We start from the raw sequence: 7698 nt of genomic DNA on the forward strand, positions 1-7698 counted from the left end.
GCCACTTGCGCCATTGATGCGGCGTGTCATGGACTGCACACCGCAGGTACATCTCCAGGCACTGGTTGACGCGCTCGGTTTGGCTGTCCGTCTGGGGGTGGTACTCGGTGGAGTGTAGTAGTTTGGTTCCGGCGGCGGCGAGCAATTCACGCCACATTGCACTCGTGAAGATCTTGTCGCGGTCGAAGACGATCGAATGTGGTACGCCATGGAGCTTGATGATGTGCTCCCAGAAGGCGCGAGCGACCTGAACGACGGTGAAGGGGTGACGAAGCGGCACGAAGTGCGCGTACTTGGTCAGCCGATCGACGACGACCATGATTGTGTCGGAGCCTTCAGACTTCGGCAGCCCTTCCACGAAATCCATGGTCAGCTCCTGCCATGGTTCCGTGGGAATTGGAAGGGGTTGGAGCTTGCCGGCAGGGTGCGTGTGCTCATGCTTGGCGTGTTGGCACACGGTGCACTGCCGAACGAAATCTTCCACGGCATGCTTCAGCCCGTGCCAGGCGAACAGCTTGCGGACGCGGTGGTAGGTGGCCGTGGCGCCGGAGTGAGCACCCACTGCACTGTGATGGAGCACGGCGATGAGTTTGGTCTGCAATGCAGAGTTTGCGCCAATCCAGAGCCGGTCGCGCTGCCTGATGACGCCGTTCTGCAATGTGCAACCTTGGTCGTCGGTGGTGGTGACAGCGAGCTTGGCCAACAGCTCTTGCGCGTCAGGATCAGTTTCGTAGGAGTTGGCCACCTCTTGGAGCCATTGGGGCTGGCACAGAGAGAGAGAGCGTCGAGCGCGAGAAGATGGCCCACGCGGGAGAGTGCGTCCGCTGCTCTATTGGCGATGCCTTTCTTGTAGCGGACGGAGAACTGTAGCCCCACCAGCTTGGACATGGCTTTCCGCTGTAGGTCCGTAGCCAGCTGCTGATCTATAAGCGCACACAAGCTCTTGTGGTCGGTGACTATTTCGAACGAAGGGCGCTGCAAGTACGGCCGCCACTTGTCGATCGCCATCATCATCGCCAAGAACTCCTTCTCGTAGGTGGACAACTTCCGATTCTTCACGCCCAATGCCTTGCTGAGGTATGCGACGGGGTGGCCGTTCTGTGTGAGCACCGCCCCCACGCCGGTGTCGCATGCATCGGTCTCGATCGCGAACGGCTTGGCGAAGTCGGGGAGTGCCAGCACGGGCGTGCTCACCATGGCTTGCTTCAGCAACTCGAACGCTTGTTGCGCCTTGTCGTTGGAGGAGAAACCTTTCTTCGTCAGGAGCTGGGTCAGCGACTTCGCGATGATGCCGTAGTGGGGGGCGAATTTGCGGTAGTATCCGGTCAGGCCGAGGAAGCCGCGGAGTTTAGTGGCTGTCGTGGCCACGGGCCAGGCCTGCATGGCGCTGGTCTTGGTCGTGTCGGTGGCGACCCTGTCCTTGGAGATCATGTGCCCCAAGTACTCGATGCTGGTTTGCGCAAACGAGCATTTGGATTCCTTGGCAAAAAGCTGGTGTTCGCGGAGCAGTTGCAACGTGAGCCGCAGGTGCTTCTCATGTTCCTGCAAGTCAGTGCTAAAGACAAGAATATCATCGAGAAATATGATGATAAACTTACGAACGTATCATCCGAAGACAGTGTTCATGAGGCACTGAAAAGTTGCAGGGGCGTTGCACAGACCAAATGGCATCACTCTGAAGTGATAGTGCCTGTGATGAGTTTTGAAAGCGGTCTTCTCTTCATCCTCCTCGCGCATACGGATCTGATGATATCCAACACGTAGATCGATCTTGGAGAAATAGGTGGCACCGGCCAGTTCGTCCAGCAGCTCATCCACGACCGGCAGAGGAAATTTGTTTTTGACAGTTGTAGTATTCAGTCGTCTGAAATCAACACAAAATCTTCAGCTACCGTCTTTTTTTTCTTAACCAACAGAACCAGTGCAGCGTAGGGGCTCATGATGTGCGCAATGACGCCAGTTTTTAGCATGTCCCGCACCTGCTTCTCAATCTCGTCCTTCTGAGCAGGTGAGTAGCGATAGGACGAGATTGCCTAGAAGGCACCGGCTTTGTATTGATAGGAACAGTACCCGGTTCAAGGTGAATACTATGGTCATACTGTCGACGAGGCGGTAACGTGGTGGGTTCGGCGAACACATCCTTGTATTCAGACATCACTTTCTGAATATTTGATAGAATTGGTTCCGGGACTGCTCGGATACCACTGTAATGCCCAGACAAATCCCGATCTAGAATTGGGGATGAGGGAGGAGAGAGCAGAGTAGGTGAGAGGCTTGAAGAAGGGGGAAAGGAGGACTCGATCAATACTCGCTGCCTCATACATCTTGTGAGCCGTACATATGTAGTTGCCCCACTGAGCCACCCTTACAAGGCCGCGACCCAATCACAAACCCACACACGCACTCGACCCAAGCCCAACAGTGGGTTGCAGGTTCAGATAACTGAACTGCACTTGTTAGTCCGCTGCAGGTGCATTAGCAGCATCTGCAGGTGTGATACAATGGTGGGTGCCAGTGTAGTCGCTTGTTGCTCCTTGTTCATCATGGCTTTGATGGCGGCCGCAGCGGCCCCAGGTTTCGTGCCGGCATTGTACGTGTTCGGCGACTCGCTAGCGGATGTAGGGAACAACAACCATATGCTAACACTGATCAAGGCGGACTTCACGCACAACGGCATGGACTACCCGGGGAGGAAGGCCACCGGCCGCTTCAGCAACGGCAAGAACTCAGCCAACTTCCTCGGTGCGTTACCTACTCATTCTTCACTTAAACAGTCGAATACCATTCTTCCCTTGCCAGCTGCCTGCATTCTCATCTTGCAATTATAGTGAAGCTCGATCTCTCAATCAACGAGTACTCATGATCATTTTGAGAAATAGTTATTCATGATATTCTGCAAAGCAAACAAGAGAAAAGAATAATTGAAATCGACATTGATCCCAGCTATCTTGCATTCACGCGCGGGCAAGTTTTTGTCAATTTTATTACGAGGTCCCTATTACTCACTCCCAATTATATTTGACTTAAAAACTCCCAATTTGTCTCATGTTGGTGTATCATAATCTAGTTATGATGTAGAACTAGAGATATTGATCGTAGCATATAGTATTTGTTTAGAAAAAAAGAAAATACTTGTATCATATCGTGATAGACAGTATCATAACAAATGAAGTACTACGACGAGTCATTTAAAATAATAAATGGAATCATCTAAGAGCAACTTCAACGGGTCGACCCAAATGGACGACGATTTTGTCCGCTTTTTATCCGTTTGGGTTGGCCAGGCAGATACGGACGTTCGCTTTCGCGTTTGGGTCGGCTCATGCGTCCATCGCTGGTCCGACCCATTTTGACGGCGCCGACAAAAAAATTGTGCATGCATATTTAAAATAAAAACAACTTAATTAAACATTAAAGCACTTGTATCATATCGTGATAGACAGTATCATAACAAATAAAGTACTACCACGAGTCATTTAAAATAATAAATGGAATCATCTAAGAGCAACTTCAACGGGTCGACCCAAACGAACGACGATTTTGTCCGCTTTTTGTCCATTTGGGTCGGCCAGGCGGACACGGACGTTCGCTTCCGCGCTTGGGTCGGCTCATGCGCCCATCGCTGGTCCGACCCATTTTGACGGCGCCGACAAAAAAATTGTGCATGCATATTTAAAATAAAAACAACTTAATTAAACATTAAAGCCGGCCAGGAAGGCCGGCGAGAGTCCATGCGTCCATATTAGCATTAAATAAAACTAAAAAAACTAAACTACGAGGTGGCGCGCTGCCCAAGGCGTCGTCGTCCTCAGGGTCGGCGAGGTCGATGAGCGTCGGTGCAGGGCCGGCCCAGGGGAACGTCGTGTTCCAGGCGGCGGCGATGTAGGCCGCGAACAGCTGTTCCGGCGCGGGCCGGGCCAGCGCAGGGGGCTGTGCGGCCGCCTCTGCAGCCGCTGCCTGGCGCACCTCCTCCTCAGCCTCGCGCGCCTCCTCCTCCTCGAGGTCGCGCTCGAGCATCTCCTCGTACTCGCCGCGACAGCACTCCTCGGCCAGCCGGCGCCCGCGCCACATCTCGAGGTACGCCTGCTCTTGCGCTGGGGTCGCCCCCAGCCAAACCGGGGGCGCGGACACCCACTCGTGCGGCACTCCCGTCCAGGAGTAGCGCTCGATGGGCTCCGGCTCGGGCTCCGGGTCGGCCTTGATGCTGCGTCGGGGAGGGGACGGCGGGGCCACCGACGGCACCACGCAATCGCCGGCCGCGGAGAGGGCAAGGGCCTGCGCCATGGCCGCCTCGTACCGAGCCTCCTCTTTCTCCACCGCCTCCACCCTGTGCCGCTCATCCTGCTCACTCTCGCGGTAGACCGTCGCAAGGGTCGCCTGGTAGGTGTCCTCCGCCTCCTGGTCCTCGCGGACGACTAGCGGGGGCGGCGGCATGTTGCGGTCTACCTCGCGCACGCCGCGTCGCCTCGCCTCCTCGTGCTCGAAGGCGAGCCACCTCTTCCAGTTCGGCGAGTCTGTGGCGCAGGCGGCTTCGCGGTGCTGCTCCGACATCAGCAGTGCCCGCCGGCCCCGCACCTCCTCCACGTGCGCCCTAGTCGACCGCGGCGCCGTCGGCACTGGGATCCTATCTGGATCCAGATGCGAGTCATGCGGCAGTGTCACGTCGGGGTACGGCAGAGGCTGGCAGTGCTGCCAATGCCACTCTGCCTGGTGCACTCGCACGTTCACAGGCACCCTCTGTCGGCGTGCCGGCGTCGGGCGAGGCGGTAGGGCCTCGGAGGGGAAAGGGACGACGAGGGCCTTGCCCTTTGTGACGCCCCCGATTTAATCGTACACTAATCATGCACGCAAACGTGTACGATCAAGATCAGCGACTCACGGGAAGATATCACAACACAACTCTAAAACATAAATAAGTCATACAAGCCAGGGGCCTCGAGGGCTCGAATACAAGTGCTCGATCATAGACGAGTCAGCGGAAGCAACAATATCTGAGTACAGACATAAGTTAAACAAGTTTGCCTTAAGAAGGCTAGCACAAACTGGGATACAGATCGAAAGAGGCGCAGGCCTCCTGCCTGGGATCCTCCTAACTACTCCTGGTCGTCGTTAGCGGGCTGCACGTAGTAGTAGGCACCTCCGGTGTAGTAGGGGTCGTCATCGACGGTGGCGTCTGGCTCCTGGACTCCAGCATCTGGTTGCGACAACCAGAAAGAAAGGAAAGGGGGGAAAGGGGGGAGAAAGCAACCGTGAGTACTCATCCAAAGTACTTGCAAGCAAGGAACTACACTACATATGCATGGGTATATGTGTAAGGAGGCCATATCGGTGGACTGAACTGCAGAATGCCAGAATAAAAGGGGGATAGCTAGTCCTATCGAAGACTACGCTTCTGGCAGCCTCCGCCTCGCAGCACGTAGAAGAGAGTAGATTGAAGTCCTCCAAGTAGCATCTCCAAGTAGCATCTCCAAGTAGCATCTCCAGTAGCATCGCATAGCATAATCCTACCCGGCGATCCCCTCCTCATATCCCTGAGGGAGAGCGACCACCGGTTGTATCTGGCACTTGGAAGGGTGTGTTTTATTAAGTATCCAGTTCTAGTTGTCATAAGGTCAAGGTACAACTCCAAGTCGTCCTGTTACCGAAGATCACGGCTATTCGAATAGATTAACTTCCCTGCAGGGGTGCACCACATAACCCAACACGCTCGATCCCATTTGGCCGGACACACTTTCCTGGGTCATGCCCGGCCTCGGAAGATCAACACGTCGCAGCCCCACCTAGGCTCAACGGAGAGGCCAGCACGCCGGTCTAAACCTAAGCGCGCAGGGGTTTAGGCCCATCGCCCTGAGCACACCTGCACGTTGCGTACGCGGCCGGTGAGCAGACCTAGCAACCTCCATTACAAAGGAAGTTGCATTAACGCAGTCCAACCCGGCGCGCGCCGCTCAGTCGCTGACGTCACGAAGTGCTTCGGCTGATACCACGATGTCGGGATACCCATAACTACTCCCACGTAGATGGTTAGTGCGTATAGGCTCGTAGCCGACTCAGATCAAATACCAAGATCTCGTTAAGCGTGTTAAGTATCCGCGAACGCCGAACAGGGCCAGGCCCACCTGTCTCCTAGGTGGTCTCAACCTGCCCTGCCGCTTCGCCACAAAGTAACAGTCGGGGACCGTCGGGAACCCAGGCCCACCTCTACCGGGATGGAGCCACCTGCCCCTTCAGCCCCCATCTCCGAACAGTATCACAGGTAATGTAACTGTGTAAAGTATATCGTATATGCCCGTGATCACCTCCCGAAGTGATCACGGCCCAGTAGTATAGCATGGCAGACGGACAAGAGTGTAGGGCCACTGATGGAACACTAGCATCCTATACTAAGAAGTAGGATAGCAGGTAATGGTAACAACAGTAGTAGCAAGGACAGGCTATGCATCAGGATAGGAATAACGGAAAGCAGTAACATGCTACACTACTCTAATGCAAGCAGTATAGAGAAAAGAGTAGGCGATATCTGGTGATCAAGGGGGGGGCTTGCCTGGTTGCTCTGGCAAGAGAGAGAGAGGGGTCGTCGGTGATGTAGTCGACCACAGGGGCATCAGCATCGTCACAGGGTCTACCGGAGAGAAGAGGGGGGGAGAAACAGTAAATACATAGCAAGCAAGTGCATAACAGGACAACAAGCAGAGCTAGACGTGTTCTAACGCGGTAGTAGGTGATACCGACGAAGGGGGAGAGCATCCGGGAAAGTATTCCCGGTGTTTCGTGTTTTCAGACAGATGAACCGGAGGGGGAAAGTTGCGTGTTTGATATGTTAGGGGTGTGTGGTGGACGAACAGGCTGCGTATCCGGAATCGTCTCGTCGTTCTGAGCAACTTTCATGTTGAAAATATTTCCATCCGAGCTACGGTTTATTTTATATTAATTTTAAAAGATTTAATTCATTTTTAGGATTTATTTAATTATTTAAATCCAACATTATCCAGAACAGTGCACGCTGACGTCAGCATGACGTCAGCAGTCAACTGGGAGTTGACTGGGTCAATCTGACGTGTGGGTCCCGCATGTCATACTCTGTTTACTCTAATTAGGGTTTAACTAATCTAATTACTATTTAATTAAACTAACTAGTTAATTAGATTAATTAAACATGACTGATTAACTTAATTAATTATTACCTATTTATTTATTTATTTTTACTTATTTTTTTTTTTAATTCTCTTTTTTTGTAAAACGTTCTCAGGGTGGGCCCCCCATGTCATATGCCCAGGGGCCCTAACGGGCGCACGGGTAAGCAGGCGCTGGGCGTGTGCGCTGCCCAGACCACACGGGCGCATGCCCAGGGCCGCGGCAACGGCCACTGTAGGGTCGGGTACGCGCCGGCCGGCGAGCAAGGGGCCGCGGGCGAGGAGCAACAACGCCGGTGAACGGAGGCGGTGGTCGGAGCAACTGCAGGGGAGCCGGGGCGGGCTCGCCGACATGAGGCGCGTCACGTGGCGCCAGCGGGGTGCCGGCCCAGCCGCGACGCACGGGGTGGTGCGCGCGCGGTGGTGCTGCGGGTCGTTGCGGGGCCGCACGGCAATGCAGCGGCGGAACAACGCGGATGCACGGCACACGCAGCGGGGCAGCAGCAGCAAGGCTGCCCGGCGGAGCGGACGCGGAGGGAGCCGAGCGGGCGCGTCCGAACGAGGT

General features: G+C 54.7%; 1 pseudogene; it reads left to right on the forward strand.

The window, feature by feature from the left end:
- The first annotated feature begins 2543 nt into the window (after positions 1 to 2543).
- The window catches only part of LOC123101691 (GDSL esterase/lipase At5g55050-like), a 35558-nt pseudogene continuing 30403 nt past the window's right edge, over positions 2544 to 7698 (forward strand).

This window comes from Triticum aestivum, chromosome 5A (assembly GCF_018294505.1).
Source record: "Triticum aestivum cultivar Chinese Spring chromosome 5A, IWGSC CS RefSeq v2.1, whole genome shotgun sequence".
Classification (NCBI taxonomy): Eukaryota; Viridiplantae; Streptophyta; class Magnoliopsida; order Poales; family Poaceae; genus Triticum; species Triticum aestivum.